The sequence below is a fragment of the Polistes fuscatus genome, unplaced genomic scaffold (genome assembly GCF_010416935.1).
Source record: "Polistes fuscatus isolate 324 unplaced genomic scaffold, CU_Pfus_HIC Scaffold4, whole genome shotgun sequence".
Lineage (NCBI taxonomy): Eukaryota > Metazoa > Arthropoda > Insecta > Hymenoptera > Vespidae > Polistes > Polistes fuscatus.
The window spans coordinates 12,718,549-12,736,881 of NW_025113118.1; the positions used below are offsets into that span (position 1 = coordinate 12,718,549).

The 18,333-nt window shown below is 29.4% G+C and overlaps 1 protein-coding gene across 6 annotated transcripts in view; it reads left to right on the forward strand.

The window, feature by feature from the left end:
• Positions 1 to 18,333, forward strand: part of LOC122521383 (IQ motif and SEC7 domain-containing protein 1) — an 83,068-nt gene that overhangs the window by 29,673 nt on the left and 35,062 nt on the right. The window contains exon 1 of one of the 6 annotated variants that reach the window (XM_043642069.1): positions 17,522 to 17,597. The exons of 3 other annotated variants lie outside the window; for them this stretch is intronic. The gene's annotated coding sequence lies outside the window, so the exon portion shown is untranslated. Of the gene's footprint in view, positions 1 to 17,521; positions 17,598 to 17,655; positions 18,005 to 18,333 lie in introns of those variants that run through there. 2 more of the 6 variants (XM_043642067.1, XM_043642065.1) reach the window with 2 other exon arrangements.

Genomic DNA, 18,333 nt, shown 5'->3' on the forward strand with positions numbered 1-18,333 from the left:
AACATTAACGTTATAAATGAGATAAACAATGAGTATAATAAATATTCCGACAACAAATTCATATTGTTATTTCTATGGAATCGTTTCTGCAATTATAGTATTTATGAGAATAATGAATATAATAATTCCAATATAAATTTCATTCTCTGAATTCGTATAGAGAAAATATATATATTATATTTATTAATAATATTCCAATAAACAATTGATTCTCCGATTTCAATAACAACAAAATGGATATTTTTATTTTATTGTTCTTTTTTTTCTTTTTTCATTTGAAAAATCCGAGACAAATACGTATAAATGAAATAAAAATTGTAATTCTCGTTTTTTTTATTACTTTTTTATTGTTATTTACGTATAAATGAAATAAAAATTGTATACTACTTGTTGTCTTCCATCTTTTTTTTTGTGCTCACTTGTGCCGAACGAATTCACGTGGTAAAAGAGAGGGGCCCCATACCGTTAATATCGATCGTGGTAGGGCTTTATAGCTTTAACTTGTACACCAGTACACCCTCGTACGAATACGATAGACCATACAATTTTGATGGTGCAGATACGCGCCGTTATATGTCGCCTCTTGTCCCTGACTCTCTCTCTCTGCAAACTTTATTTTCCTCAAAGCACGGAACAAGAGTGTATCCATCGCGCGAGTTCGAAGTGCATATTATTATCATTTTATAGATACTTTCTCTTAACTCGAGATACAATTAAAAATGAAATAAAAGTTATACGGTTGTACGTGACGCGAGTTCTAAGAAGATTTTAAATGATCGAACAAAGAAAAATAATTAAAAATAATAAAAAAAACAATAGTGCATCTATCGTTATCGTGGTTTCATTGAAATCATTGGATTTACACACCTGGATCACCATTTTATCTCGCGACTCGTAATCGTAGACGCGTCATAAAGATACAATTCTTTCTTACTGCTTTCTCAAGTAAGTCAAATTTATTTTTCACAATTTACAAGCGCACCGAAATTTCAAACGAAACACACGCTATTTATATGATGTTTTTACCTTCTTTTTTTTATAATAAAATATATTATATAATATAATAAATAAAAATAAATAAAAAAATAATAATAATAAAAATATAAAATAAATAAGAATTAATAAAAATATAAAATAAAAATATAAAATAATATAAATAGTAAAAAATATAAATAAAAATATAAAAATAAATAGTAGAATATTCGATATTAAATGTAAATAACACGTTTGCAAAAGTTCTCTGTCCCAGTTGTCCACGTTATTTGTTTAAATAATCTTTACACGCTTTGACTGACGATATACTTCACAATAAACATCCGGACATACTAGCTAGCTAGCTAGCTAGCTCTTTCTATTTTTCTCTTTGTATTGATTTTATTTAAATCAACTGTACTCTGAATGAAATCAAAGTTTCACGGAAAACAACGTACTCGTTTCGAATGACAATGCAGCAACGCTGTGGTCTTCTCTATAAGTTGGTTTATAGTTAACACGTTAGTTTAGAATAATTCTTTGATAAGTTTGCTTTTTTTTTTCGTTTCGCTTTGTTAAACGAGAGGCGTCGAAACGATATTGTGGGCGTATTTTCCAGATTAAAAAGTGTTTCGGCCCATTTGATAATCAATCTCTGGGTGTGCATCGCGTTACTCTGATTTTATTTTGCATTTTGTTCACCCCCCCCCCCCATGGAAAAAAATACGACGATAAAATGGTATTACGCGTGGATAACAATTAAAATACGCGAATTTGATCTCTTTATATTATAATTTTATCGACTAATATTAATTATTTTACTTGCAATACGTATCTCATACAATTTTTTATTTTCCCGCAGAAATATAATTTTTTTATTCGATACTGGAATCTCAGATAATGTAAATAAACATTAATAATGTATAAATATTAAATAATGTAAATATTAATGTAATTAATAATTAAATTAAAATATTAATGTATTAATATTAATGTAAATATGTAAATAAACATAAAATTAATAATGTTAAGAATTAAAAATTTCATTTGACGACAATAAAAATCGTCGAATTGTTATATATAAAACAAATAATATTTCAACGTGTTAATAATAAATAAATTAATTAAATTCAACAATATATAAATATACCAACGTATATAAATGATAATTAAAAACGAACGAAGAAAAAATTTCGTTCGAAGAACGAGTAAACAAATTGAAATGAGCAAATCATAAATTGTATCACGTGACGAGAATGGGTGTCAAAAATAAGGAAAGGTGATAACATAAATATATTTCTTTTAATTTAAGCGAGAGTGCAGCAAAATCGAAAACTTGTTTTTCACTTGACTGTATTCATCCTCTTCTTTTTGTTAAACGTATTATTATTATCTAAACACATACACATATACATATATTCGTACACGCATACAAACGTATCCAACATAGTGACGACATTTTTCAGATAAGATAACGAAATCGAACGATTTTCTTTCTGGAAGATATTGTTACTCTTCTAGTTAGAAACAATCAATCGCGTACAATCTAATCATTAAATACAATATCATTACGAATGATCAATGATCACGATCTGATACAAATTTTCAATATGTCTAAAATTTATTCTACCAAAGTGCTCACGTGCGAAACATTCCTTCAAGATGTCATTTGTCCTTCTATTATTTTTCGTCGTAAAAATTATTATAGGTAAGTTTTTAAACTTAAACTAGAAAACAATTAATTATACGCTTCAGTTAAAAGAAGCAACAAATTAACGATTAATATTTGATATAACATAATTTTGTACATTTATATATATAGATATATTATTATATTATTATTTTTATTTATTATTATATTATATTATATATATATATAATTATTATTACTACATTATTATTACAATAATTAAATAAATATTAAAATAAATAATATAAATATTATTATATATATATATTTAATATTACTATATATATTTATTTATATATATATTATTTTAATATATTTAATTTATTTAATTTATTATATTAATTATTATTTATTATTATTTTTTTAATTTTTTTTTTAATTTTATTATTTTATTTTTTTTATTAATTTTTTATTATTTTATTATATTTAATATTTACTATATTTAATATTTACTTAATTATTGTAATAATAATGTTACACATTATTCACGTTATATATATAAAATTATTATTATTATTATTATTATTTTATATTAATTTATATATAAAATTTGTAATTTTATTTATGAATAACAATTGAATTTAATATAATCTATTTATTAAAAATATCTATGATATATCTATACTATATAGATAATTGACGGTAATAGTCAGTTCGGTTTACGATGAACTGTACGAACGTAATACGAATAATTTATGCGAGTTTGTGGATGAAAGCTCGACACATATCTGTAATATGTGGCTTTGGATTACATGAACAGTACTCGTTTAGAACATAGAACTATCCCAGTGCCGTTTATTTTAGCACAAGTGGTTAGTAGTCACTTTCCATTCGACATACTATAGTTCAACTCTCAATTAATTATACTTGTATGTGTCGTTGGAAAAACAAGTCTCGTATTTTAACACGAAATATTTCTCTATTCATTTAAATATTACAAAAAACAAAATATATAATTCTATTGTAAAATCTTGTAAACGTATTTGTTTTATTTATATAAATTAATAGGGGGTAGGTTGAAAAGTTTTGAGCTTCGATGAAAAAAAAAATAATTTAATTTTTGTCTTAAATAAAAATTAGTTTTGTTTCTTATCGGTTAAGAGGCTCAACCTTTTTTTCTTCTTTAAACCATCCACGTATTTTATTGTAATTTGTACTGAAATTTTAATTATTTTTATTAACTTTTTTTCTTTTTAAGATTATCAACGTAATTTAACTCGAAATAAAATTCTAATTAATTTGTCGATCACATACTCGATCGATATTTTAATAGAGATCTTCGTGTAAAAATAACAAATGAGAAATTAATTACCGTAGGTAACTCTGAAAAAAAAAAAAAAACTACGTATTTCGCGGTTTTAACTTTTTAACTTTCGAAGTCATAGACGACGACGAGGCGACGACGTAATTTTTACTTCCCGAAACGTATTACGCGTGCGAATATAATTTCATGGGAAAAGCATGGGTGTAAAGTTAGAACGTATGGAGTGTTCTAGCGTGCCTAATTATGTACACGGCATTAACACACTCGTAACTACTCTAATATTTCCTTTCTTCTACTAGGAAAACCCTCTCGACTACGCTAGTTTTTTTTCATTCACGAAATAAAAGATAATATTTACAATAAAATAAATAAAAAAAAAAGAAGAAAATAAAGTAGAGAATAAAAATCGATTATCGGTTTCTTAACTTCGGATATTGTCGAGCAAATTTGCTGGCATTGCATTTTTACAAATTTAGGTTGCTGAACAGCACAATACACGTACACGCACATACACACACATATTTCAACAATAACATGATCCATACGCTAGCATACATGTAATTATACATAAGTTTCAATTACATCATAATTCACGCATACATACAATCTCACACACGGTTCAATGAACAGACGTCCGCACACACACACACATACACAAAATGATGTTTTAACTATAGCACGATCGATACACAAACGCACGTATGTGGGCGCATACATATTCAAAAACACATAGGTTACAATATTTTCCAGGTCACCGAGAGAATTCATTTACATCGTAGCATATAAATTCAAGAAAATGTTTTTCTTTCGGTTTGTGTCAAATAAAAGTTGTCAGAATATGATACAACATTGTATACACGTATTATATGCATAAGAAAAATATTACAAAAATGAATTATTTTACAAATGAATTTTACCAAAAAATACAAAAATGATTTAATAATTTAAAACGTTAATTATTATTTTAAATGTCTGATATATTATTAAAAACTAGAAAGAAAAATCAAACAGGATATTTAATATTTATTATATTTTAAGAATTAAATGAAAAATTTCAAATGAAGAAAAGTAAGACCGTCTTAGTTTGGATATTAATATTTTTCTATCGCAAATACAGTCCTGTAACGAAATATATATAATACACGCGTGCATAAGTGCGTAAGTGCTTTAGCGGATTAATCAACTTGATTTCACAAGCAGCTAACTCTCTGGATTTATTGTAGCCGTGTCACCAATTTCATTCAAATTCTCAGCCGTAAATGATCGCGCACGATTCAAACGTATTTATTCGATTTAGATACGCGTAAGTATAGATATGTGTGCGTGTGTGTGTGTTTATACGTGCGCGTATACATCATAGACAATTTTCTTTATTTCTCTCTCTAGTTTGTTTTTAAACGTTCATTGCATGCCTTTAATCGTGCAATTCATTAATCTGTTGCACCGATTACATCGATTTCAAAACGTTCAATCATACTCGAAACCTTTGTCGCACACTGTTTTACTCGTCATCTATTCATTTTACGTTTCTTATACAGTATATAACAATTTTCTACGTTGTCAATTCTCGTTGAAAGTTAAATTGACATTTTTCTAAATATTAAATCATTGCCAATTTCACAATCCCAATATTTTATTCAATTTTATCTTTATAAAGTAATAATACGTTCAATCGAATAAAATTATTTAGATATGTTAAATAAATATGCACATTCACACATATTCGCAAACACTTAAATAGACATTCGTGAGAAGATTGGACGGTGGGCACTGGATAGCTCAATGGTTAAAAAGCAGTCGCCCGGAAAGCGGGGGGAAGGTTCGTGAGTTCGAGTCCCGGTGGTCCAATCAGTTTCAACGACCCAATTTTTTCACGAATCCTACACATATAAATAAATAAGACACATCAAATTATTTATTGAGGTTTTGCGAATATTCGATCTTATAAAATGCATATAAAGAAATGAAGAAGAGAGGAGAGGAATCCATGGCGGCGCATCATGAATGCCCCATAATCTTAACTATAGATAATCAGATCGGTGAATGGTACGCTTTGACTAGGTCAGTTGGTAGATATTGCGCTATTATAGACAAGGACGTTTCCCCTACCCCTTCTAACTCTCAACAATCTAACGTAAATTATACACCCATACTTTTATACATATACATATATATAGTAGGATAAATTTATTGAATATGTATTTACATTGTACAATTTCATACATATAAAATACAGGCCGGATCAAAAGTTATCAGACGATTCTAAATTTTATTAAGGATTTATAAAGATTAATTATTTAATTATTTCCCCAAAACATTTCAAATAAATATTTTCTATTGTTCCTACTACAAAATTACAATTTTCAACTCGTAACAAATGCGAATTTTTAAATTACAAGCTAGACAAAATTTGGGAAATAAACAAATGGATGAAAAGAGTCATTGTTTTATATGAAATTTGATTTAAATAAAACTTTTGATCTAGCCTGTAATTGTTGTAAACTTTATGGAATACGTCTCGTATACGTTTTTCTTACTCATGTGTATATATGTGCGTGTGCATACATGAGTTTACAGCTCAGCACGCTTCTCTAACGTTATTCTATTCTATAAGGTGTAGTAACGCTTCGCTTCTTCGTTCTCCTTCGTACGCTTTCGAAAATTACGTTTCAAGAAGCTTACCTACACCTAGCGAAATATATTCCTGCTCCCCTCCTCCTACTCCCCCCGCCCCCGCCTATTTTCCTATTCCTATTCCCATTACCCCATAACTTTGTCGATTATTAACGCAATCATCTTATCTCGCCCACTATTTCTTACTTTTATACGATATTTGCTTTTCGTAGAGGAGATTGTATGCTTATGTTGAATTATGCAGATTTGATTATTTGCGAAATCATATGGTATTATAATGATCGACGATTATTTCTTTGACGATTATGCGTTCTCTCAGTTTTTTCTTAATCAAACAATTAAATATTTAATGGGTATAAAATATTATCTATAGATTTATTTTTTATAAAATATGATTTTGAAAAAATATCATATATATGTTACAACACTCGAAAGACTATAAAATAAATCGAAGTATTTTTCTCGGAAGAAACGATAGAAAAGATCAAAATCAGTAACTTTCTCATCGTAATTGGTGTCAATTCTAAACCGATAGTCAAAGTGTTTTCCCCTTTTCTCTCTCTCTTTCTTCTTTATTTTCTTTCCAATGTTAATGCGTGGGATCGTAGAAAAGTGTTGACGAGTTTGAATATGAACGTGACACTACATACGAACTAGAGATCGTTAGCTTTGTATTATTGCGTTGACGAAACGTTGAAGATAAAAGAAAAAGAAAAAAAATCAAAAAAAAAACCAAAGAAACAAAACAAAAAGAAAAATCATTGCCGAGGTTTAAGAATAAAATCGCACGGCATTTTACGAAGGTAATACACCTATATATAGGTAGATACTACCGGAGATTCACGAACAAAGAAGATAAATGCTGTGGGAACCATTCTTTACAACGTGGATACATCCTAACGGCCATTGTGACTGGGTAGGAAGTGCATAATAGAGCAGAAAGTGAAGTAGACGGTTTCTTCTCTTCCTTCCAAAATCTTTTTTCTTTTTTTCTTTTATTATATCCGAAAAAAGAAAAAAAAAAGAAAACAAAATTTTCGTAACAAATTATTCAAAAAATATATATTTTATATATTTATTATATATTTATTATATATTTTATATATTTTTTGAATAATTTAAAATATATTTTATATATTTTATATATTTTTTGAATAATTTAAAATATATTTTATATGTTTTATATATTTTTTGAATAATTTAAAATATATTTTATATGTTTTATATATTTTTTGAATAATTTAAAATATTTTATGTTTTATATATTTTTTGAATAATTTAAAATATATTTTATATGTTTTATATATTTTTGAATAATTTAAAATATATTTTATATGTTTTATATATTTTTTGAATAATTTAAAATATATTTTATATGTTTTATATATATTTTTTATATATTTTTTATTTTTTATATTTAAATACTATAGTTTATCATATTTTATTTGTATCATTTTACTCGACTTGGATTATTGACTTGAAATTTTAGGAGTATATTTTTTGTATCAAAACAAACGAGAAAATTGAATTTTTTTTTAAGCTTCTACACTTATAAACCCCCCTCCCTACACCCCATAAATTACAAATTAATTATTGGAATTTAATCCTTTGTAAGATAGTATGATCTAAACGTTCTAGTTTTCCTTGGCATCAAATTCTAGTTTTTCTTAATTCAACTTACTGTTAATATTACTTTTTACCACAATGTTATACAAGTGATACTTAATTCAGTTTTAATTGAGTTGAAATGTTTTCCTTAAGTAAAGCCGAACTCTCATTCTCTTTCTTTTGAGAATATTCAAGTTTTCACGAATATATAATAGTATACATAATAAAACACACACACACACACACATATACACAAAAGAAACTTTATAATCAAAGTTCATATAAAAATAGTACTTTTTTTTGATATCTATTTACTTATTCGTAAATTGTTCGCGAAGTAAAAGGTGATTTTTCTTTTTCTCTTTCTTTCTTTCTTTCTTACCTTATCTTTAGCTTTATCTTCATCTTTATTTATTTATTCTTTTCATCGAACAAGTTAATATTTCCGTGAAGGAAGAGAACGTTTCTCACAAAGGAAAAATTTCGTTCCGTCGGTTACGTCCCCGCTTTCATTTTACTATCTTATAATATAATATACATTCTATATATTATTATTATTATTATTATTATATAATATAATCTATATTAAGAATTTCAAATAATAAAAGAAAATGATAAAAATTGACGTTAACAATAAAATACGAATTTTTAACGTTTAATCTAATTTCATTTTATTTTTTCAATTATCATCGTCATCATCATCATCATCCATCATCATCACATCATCATCATCATCATCGTCATATCATCATCATCATTATTATTATTATAATTTTTATATGAAATATTTTAGTTTAAACGTCAAATGGCGCTAATACTAAACTTCAAGTTACGAAGTAAGTAGCGAAACGGTTCTATTTTAATATCAAAAGAGAAAATCTCTTTCGTGAGAGAGAGAGAGAGGAATAGCGTGCCTGGAAACAGCTAAAATTGTCGTTGACTTGGAGCCAAGCTTTGCGAATGACAGAAAAAATCAAATCCATCTTTCTTTGTCTCTCTGTTTTACCGACCGAGATGATTGATTTTTTTATTTTTTTTTTTATTTTATTATATAGATCGATGACGTTGAACCTATGACCCGGAAAGATAAAATAGATTGAGGAGTCACTTGGGGGAAAAATATTTCGTTTATAAATATAATAAACTTTCTACTTCGAAATATTAATACGGAAATAGAAGAAAAAAACGAGGAGGAAAAGTAGAAAAACAATCGAACTAAACTCGTCGTTTTAATTGTACCATGGCAAATTATTAATTTTTCACCAGTCATCCATTTTAAAGTCTTAGAAAAAAATTATTCTTTCCGCATAATGATACGATAGATAGATTGATTGATTACGTGAATTAATCTTTTTTTTATTATCCAACGCGACAAGAAGAAATTTTCAAAAAGATTCCAGGAGGTTTGAGTATTTTTCTTTTTTTTTTTCACGAAACGTTAGAGCGAAAAATAATCGTAAAACGTTTGTATTTAATTTATACAAAAGAGAAACGAAATTTCTATGTAAAACAAAGCCATGGGAAAAGAATTAAAGGATATAAAAGATAATTTAAGAAATTAATATAAAAGGATTATTTAATACGTCAGCTTTCATTTTGTCGGCGGCCGTTGCAGGATGGTAACCGCAACGTAATCGCGTTTATGGTTAATATAAAATCAATGTTCAGTGCAGATATAGATGTGCAGCTAGGAAAATTATTAATTGTAATGGTGAAAGAGACACACAGAGAGAGAGAGAGAGAGAGAGAGAGAGAGAGAGAGAGAGAAGATTAATGTGTATCGTAGGTGGCCCGGAAATTGCGTATGAACCTTGTCATTAGAATTTTCCAGGTTTGCATAACTTTCACCAAGTGCATGTGACCAACTCGTATTGTCTGTCCTAGCACGTTTATGTTTTTACTGTGCACGTGTGTTAGTCAGCTAAATGTAGATAAATACACACACACACACGCCACACACATATATGTGGAGAAACGTGGATTCTATGGAATATCCGTTCGAGAAGGATACTTCATAAAATGTCCGAAACAATGAAAACAAGTTACGGGAATTCTATAGAATGTCCAGAAAGTTCGGTCAGTCTGTACAATGAATTTCATTTTATGCTGTGTTGGAACACGGTAGGAGAAGGGGTGTTTTTATACCTATTGCAAGTGATGAAACAAAACTACGATTAACCCTTTGCACTCGAGCGGCGCCATACGGCGCCCGGTAGCCTATTTTAAGTGTCAATCAAACCAAAAACTAATTACGAAGTAGTATGTATCAAAAGTCTGTTTTTTCGACATATAAATGAATAAACTGATGATATTTATTATTTCGTGACGCAACCCTGACACATTTGTTCGTTCGAAGAACTCTCCTAAATAAATTCGAGCTCATTGTTTAAAAAAATCGAGAGAGGGCCCCCGGGGGATTCGAACCCAGGATCTTTCGCATACCGAAAGAACGCTCTACCACTTGAGCCACGAAGACCTGTTGATATTTTATTATTTCTATACGCTTGTTTGTTTATAAATGTTTTTAAAGTACCTGAAAAAAAATCTTAAGAAAACGGAACAAACTTTTTCTTGTATTACACATATAAATTTTCTTTAATTATTTCTGTACACGTATATATAATTATTGTATGTATATATCTCTGTCTCTTTTTCTCATATTATCTCTCTGTATACGTGTGTGCGTGTGCGTGTGTAACTATGAGGAAAGAGTCAGTAGCAACAAAACAAAACGTCGATCGTGTGACGCCTACCATGACTGGTCCGGTTTATTGTCTTTTTGCAGACTTGCTTTTTCCAATAATCAACCCATTTAACACCCGTTTTAATACAGATACACACACACACACACACATGTACGCCCATTCGAACGGTCACGATGAGGCGTGTGCATTTAACCTATTCATTTTCTAGTCGAGATTTCGTTTTGTATTTCTTTATTACTTTTGTTTTTTTTTTATTGTTTTTCTTTAATTTTTTTTTTTTGTTTTTTATTTGTCAGGGTAATACAGTAGTTATTCCGTGACCGTTGAAATTACGCTCTAGCTCATTTCACATTTAGTTCTACTGGTATGTAAATATGTACCATATTGAACCGACCTCGTTTCAATCCTCTCCTCTCCTCTCCTCTCTTCTCCTCTCCTAGCCACTCATTTTCTTCTAAAGTTCATTCACTCAAATTCCTTCATCAGTTTTTGCTTAATGTGATATTTCAATCCGGAATATCTTTTCAAATATTATGAATTAATTATTTCCAGAAATAATTTATTTTTATAAGGAAAAACTTTTTTCTTAGGAGAACGTTGAAATAATTATTACGAAAATGATCTTACGTAAGTTATTTGATATATATTTAAGAAAATCTTCTCTTTTTGGGAGGATACCTTATCGTATTTTGTCAATTATATTTTCCAATTGCATACGTAAAGGAATAATTATTTTTTTCAAACATTTTCACATAACAATTTAATTTTCACATTATGAAGAAAATTCTACATTTCGCAGAAATCAAATTTTTGTATAAACTAACATAATTTTGTCGAAGAAATGATTTGATACGATTTTCAAATGGCAAACATTTGTGAACTTTTTTTTAATGATTTTTGATGATAGAGATTCGCATTCGGATGGAAGACATTTGGGTTCAGCGAGACCAGAAACTTTCTCCTATATTTAAATACTCACATAAATAATTTAGTCGAATCTGTTAAACCGGTTTTTCTTCGTGAATTTCTAAAGCATGCTAGGTCACGGGTTCACAAAATCCTGTTAAGTTCATATTCGGTAAAATAAATCTCAGTCAACAATTTTTAAATCTCGCAATTAAAACTTGAAAAATAAGTCTAATTTATTTTCATTATCATCCTTTAGGAAATTATAGAAAATTTATTTTATTAATTATCAACACGTTATTCTTAAATTTTGTTTATTTATGTTGAATGATCCCAGAAGTTTTCAGGTGGAGGAGGGGGGGTCATCATTAGACCGTTAAGGATTTGAACACGTTGAAATAAATAAAAATTTTCTAATATTTTCAATTCGATAAATAATTTGATATATTAATGTTTCATTTTAGAGGCAGAGGGAACAATTTTGGATATTATTAACGACGTTAAAGGTTTTCATCTATTCGTAGGAGTAATTACAGCTAAGACGAGATATTCAGAGTTGCGTCGAATGATGTTTTCATTTGTACCGAGCCCCTTAAGCTAAGACGAAGATTGCGTCCCTGGCACGGTTAGGGAGATTAAATTACTCTTGCTCCTTGACTTCGTTCAACGAGATCAGTAATTAGGGAAACATTACTTTATTTATGTCGGTTACACACAATTCTCCTTCTTTGGAACTACTGTGATACTTGGTGCGTTTTTACAAAAAAAAAATGAAAAAGAAATTAATTTTATTTAATTTTCTACATTAGAAATCTCTTTTTCCTTTCTTTCCTCTCCTTGTATTCACATCACCAAAATATTAGACATTATGATCAAATAATCAAATAATTTTATAGGTCTCCGTGGCTCAAGTGGTTAGAGCGTTCTTTCGGTATGCGAAAAATATCATCCTGGGTTCGAATCCCCCCGGGCCTCTCGACTTTTTTATTTAAACAACTGAAGCTCGAATTTATTGGGAGAGTTCTTGGAACGAACAAATGCGTCAGGGTTGCGTCATTAAATAATAATAAAGTAATTTTCATAATAATTTGTTCTTAATTTTAAATAGGAAAATCTAAAGAACAATTATATTGGGTAATATTTTTCACAAATATAAAGAATAATACATTTATTAGAAATAAATAACTAAAAAATCTGGAAAAGAAAGAAGAAAAGAAACAAAAAAAATCATATTGTTAGCATCGATGGATAACAACACACCCAATATAACCTAGCTCGTTAATCAAATTTTTCCAATTAGTGTCTGACTTTTCCGTAACAAGATAGCAAACAACGGCTAGCAGCACGCGAGTCCTCGTCGTCGTCAACTCGAAACTTCAACAAATCGTTTACGGACTCACCATATTATCATTCACCACGCCCTTCCCTGATTTCTTTACTTATCTAACTTCCTAGAATATACGTACTGGGACTAATTGGTAGTTGAGCATAGTGGTAACGAACTGACGTAAATTTAGAGTAGTTAAAAAAAGATTCATTTGTTTATTTAAGAGAAAGTACCTTGTCATCATTATCATCATCATTGAACTTGTCATTTAATCGTGAAATTTATTTTATTATTAGAACAATCTTTCAGTTTTAATTATCATCCTAACTTATTTTTATCTCTTTCATCGTCATCATCATCATTATCATTATCATCTAATTACATTATCAATCTCATCTTAAAGGTAACTTTTTATTTTCATGTCAAACTACAACCTATCTTTATCTCTTTCATCATCATCATCATCATCATCATCATCATCATCATTATTGTCATCTAATCTTTTTAATAATCTCACTTTAAAAACAATGTTTTTACTTTAAAGTGAAAGTTTATTTTCTATAACTCTCATCATTGTAATCCATCATATTTAATTGTAATAATTATCCAATTTTATGATATTACATTCTTGGAAAAAAAACTTCTTCTTTTTTTTCTTTTTTTTTTAATATAAAATGAAATTCGCGCAAATCTTTTTAACGATTACCATAATCATTGGCATTTATTTTTGTGAGTATATTATCAATTTAATCTTCTTTAATTCATCCTGTTTTTCTAAAGATTTTTCTCACTTCTCTGTACCTGGTGGTACCAACTAATCGGAACTAGTTACGTAAGTCGAGGACAACACAACACAACACAACGAAACCAAACGAAACGAGCTGACTGACTGACTGACTGCCTACCTGACTGCCTACCTGACTGACTACCTTTTATACACGATTCCTTTTACTCTTGGCACAGCTATCATCGCGAGTTGTTCGGACTTCAGCTCACGTTGACTCCAATAACGTCTTCCTTTTCTTTCTCTCTTTTTCTCTTTTCTCTGTCCTTTTCTTTTTTTTTATTCTTTTCCGGCTTGCAGGAACTACCTTTAAAACCGCTGTCCTCGTTGAACCAACTACGCTCGGTTGCCCTCGATCGTTCGTGAAACTTTTTCGATGCCATCATACACTTTTTTTTCCTTTTCTTTTCTCTTTCCCCTCTTCCTCCCCACCCCTTACTCTTTTCTTAATTGTCTTTTCAGTTTGATTCTCATTATTTAGGCAATTGATTTATCCTAATGGTTCTTTTCTTTTTATTCCGAGTCAGAAAGTAATTTGGTTTTCGGAATATGTGTTTCAAATATTATTTTATTCGTTGACAATTTTTCTAATCAAATATATGTGATAGCATTTAGCAAACGAATAAAAATCTTTGCAGGGAAGAAGTGTAAAAAATGTATTTTTTTTTTTTTAAATGAAAACGTATCCGTATTTTTTTTCTGTAATTTTTCTTTTTCCAAAGGTCTAGGTCGTCGCAACGTAGAATTAGAGAACTTATGATAGTTACAAGGACTCAAACGATATCATTATAAATTCGAACGTAGTGGACTCTGTAACAATGAGTGAAAGTTAACGTCGAGATTGCAAAGCGAAAGCAAGCAAACAAACGTTGTCCTCGGATCAAAATGTCATTTCGTTTCTTCTAATCGTAGATTTCACTTTAAATTAGATTCAATTCGAACTATTTCTTTTTTTTTTGTCTTTATATCATTAAATACCATTTTTTTTAATTTAATTTTTTATTATCCCATGTAAAATAATTAAAATGAGAAAAAAGAAAAACAAAACAATTTTCTGTAATAAAAAATAAAATTTGTAATTTTCAAATATTATAATTTTTATATAATAATTTGCAAATATTATAAAATATATTAGAGTATATATTAATATACTCTAATATATTTTATAATATTTGCATTATAAAATATACGTATATATATATATAAAGAATAAAAAAAACAAATATCAAATCAATGGTATCGAATGGAAGAAGATAAAACTTGTTTGCATAAATCTATCTTGTAAGTTGTCTGACAGTTAAAGGCCGTAACCACTTCCTTGCACTTACTTGCAACCTGTCTTGGAACGTTCAAAGCTTTATTAAAGGCGGTGATAGTAGAAACGGCACGTGAAACGCGCAAATAATCGCCATTATACACAAACACAAACATACACACGCACGCACACACTCACATATGCGTACGCAAATCCATCTGCACGAATACTCGAACACAAACTCACACACATACACACACATATATATATACTTTTAGTAAACTGGAGAAAAGATAGATGAAACATAGGAAGATGAGAAGACTGACTCGCTAATTCTTCCACGTTTTTACAATACTTTGGACTTTTACAGTGATTCGTCCCTTACAAAAACCCAACCTTTCCCACCCCTCTCTCCTCGCACACAGACAGACAGGTAGTCATATGTAGACACTCTTCATAATCACAGACGACAAATTATTCGTGTAAAGCAAAGACGAGTTGTAGATCGAAGTAGCGTTTTTCGTGCTTTCCCGACGTGCTGACATGTTCCTCGAACAATGTTGGAAAGAGTTAAACGGGGCTGAAGGGCCAGGGAGTGGAGAGAGGGAGTGGAGGTAAAAAGCACGTTTTAGAAGGAATCTGAGAGAACGAGAGAGAGAGAGGGAGAGGGAGATAGACACACAAAAGTATCATTCCAGTTGGAAGACAGAATATCCAAGCTTTGTGTTCTGTATACAGTGAAAACGGTCGCAGTTCCGTCAGACAAAAGTTGAAACGCAGACGGCCAGGCCCGCTTCTTCTTCTTCTTCTTTCTTTTTCTCTTTTTTCTATTTTTTTTCTTTTTATTTTTCCTTCTTTCTCTTTTTTACATGGAAACTGTAATTATTATTGTATGCGTTTGTGTATGCGCGTGCTGTTTGTTTGTGCTTGTATGTTTGTAAGAGAAAGAGAGAGTTTACGGTGATGATTTAAGGAAAAAATGTCATCGTTTAAGTTCGACAAATTATTACAAAGATTTTCCTGTGTGTTTGTTTGTTTTTTTTTTTTTGTTTTGTTCAAAGAGGATCAAATTTGACTATTAAATTATTTAATTATTATTCGTTATTTTATTAAAAGCTTATTTGTTATTATTAACAAATAAATAGGGCTAAAGTTTCGCTGATAAATTCTTTAGTTTGTTATTTAATTGAGTATTGTGTATTAAATTATTATTTGTCGGTTTTTTTTTTTTTTGTTAAATTGTGATACGGGGAGAAATTTTCTTTTACACAATTACAGATAAATATGTTATATACTTATTTTATTTTTCTTTCGTTTCTTTCGCCTTAGATTCTCAAAGCTGATGTATCGGTCCATGAAATACGCTCGCTTATAAAACAAGTGAATCGATTTTTTGCCGTTTTTCTACGTATTATATCGAGGAATTCCAAAGAAATAACTTCGTGATAGATTCGAGATGAAACTTTCTACTGAAATTAACACGAGAGAAAAATTCTCTATTCGAACTATGCATTTAGTAGTTTCTAATATAAAAAGAAATAAAAAAAAGAAGAAAAAAACAAACGAAAGAAAGAAAGAAAGAAAATAAAGTTAGATCTTATTTTCGTTTTTTTTTTTTTATTATTTTCTTATAGTCATTATTAAATCGTTATCGAAATAATAATACAAAATATAAAAAATAAAAAATAAAAAAAGAAAGGCCCAATATATAATTTCTAACCAAAACACACTTAATCGTATCATGTATAAAGTAAACAACAATCACACGGCAGAGATTACAAATGTGCCCATAATTATGAAAGTGGTCTAAGTGATAATTAAAAAAAAAAAAAAGAAGTTTAATAGTTATTTCACGGAGCACATTATTTGAAACTAAATTAATTCAATATAACTTTCACGATATTGTGAAAAATGAACCGTTAGATAGTGTTTGTTATTTCAATATTATATAGAATTCATTTAATATTCAAATGTAATCCTTTAAATATCTCGAAACCACAAAATATATGACTTAGACCACTTTCATAATTATTATGGGCACAAAAATGTTCATCGAGTTATAGTAATAAACGGGGAACAAATGGATAATAAAAAATATAAAAAGAAATAAGAAAAAAAAAGTAGAGCTCGATTCTGATTGGATCTTTTTGCGAGAAGATTTACAAAGATCATAGGACACCGATGGATATAGAAAATCGCGATCAAGAAGACCGTAACGAGTTCGACTAGGCACGAGCCTGTAAAGAACCCAACTCGCGTCACCGTCCACACAAACATATACAGAAAAAGAAGACTGAGATAGAGTTGAATAAAGATAGATAGAGAAAGAGAGAAAGGGAATGAGAGTGAGGTGGGGTACTCTGAACAGAGTACACTTAGTGGTTTCGAAGGCTCATACCGAGTACAGCACAGCCAGTCAAGTTGAAACCGCGAGAGAGCTGCGATACTAACTGTACGAGTTCTCGCAATCCTCAACTTCCTCCTCCTCTTCTCATATTTTGTTGTTCTTTATCCTCTATCATCTTCGAAATATCATTTTTCAAAAATCTCTTTGCTTCGCCCTCCTTTTCATATTTTTTTTGAGTGAGTGGGGTGGTGGTGGTGCATCTGGGGTTGGTTACCAAGTGACACGAAAAGTTACACGGAAAGTTTCTATTTTCTGCCAAATTTGTATGTTCCGCGTTAATACCCTCTTTTTCATTTTTTTATTTATGTCAAGTGTTTGTTCGAGTGTGTAAGTGTTGACGTTAGTGATACTCGAAGTGTTATCATCGAGGGGTGTTTTTCGTCGTGTACGTGTTCAGCAGACGAGAATATCAACGAGGTTTTTTCTATTGCTGCGAAAATTCTTACTTTAGCGTAACTCGAATTCTTCTTATTTTTTTTTTTTTGGAAATCGTTTCGAGAGATTCCTAAATGTTACTTTTTTTTTGTGTGTGTATGCAATTTTTAGCTTCACCTTCTTATCTCGTTTGGCATGTCTCTCAAAGTTTCATTTTTTTTCTTTTTTTGTTGTTTAGGAAAGTTAAGGCAAAGAATCGATTATCCGTCAAAGTTACTTTTCCGTATTTTCTGAACTTTTCTGATATTTTTGATCGAAAATTTTCAATCCATTTGAAATATCGATCTGTAATAGTGACAGCAACCCTAAACGCATTTGTTCGTTCGAAGAACTCTCCCAATAAATT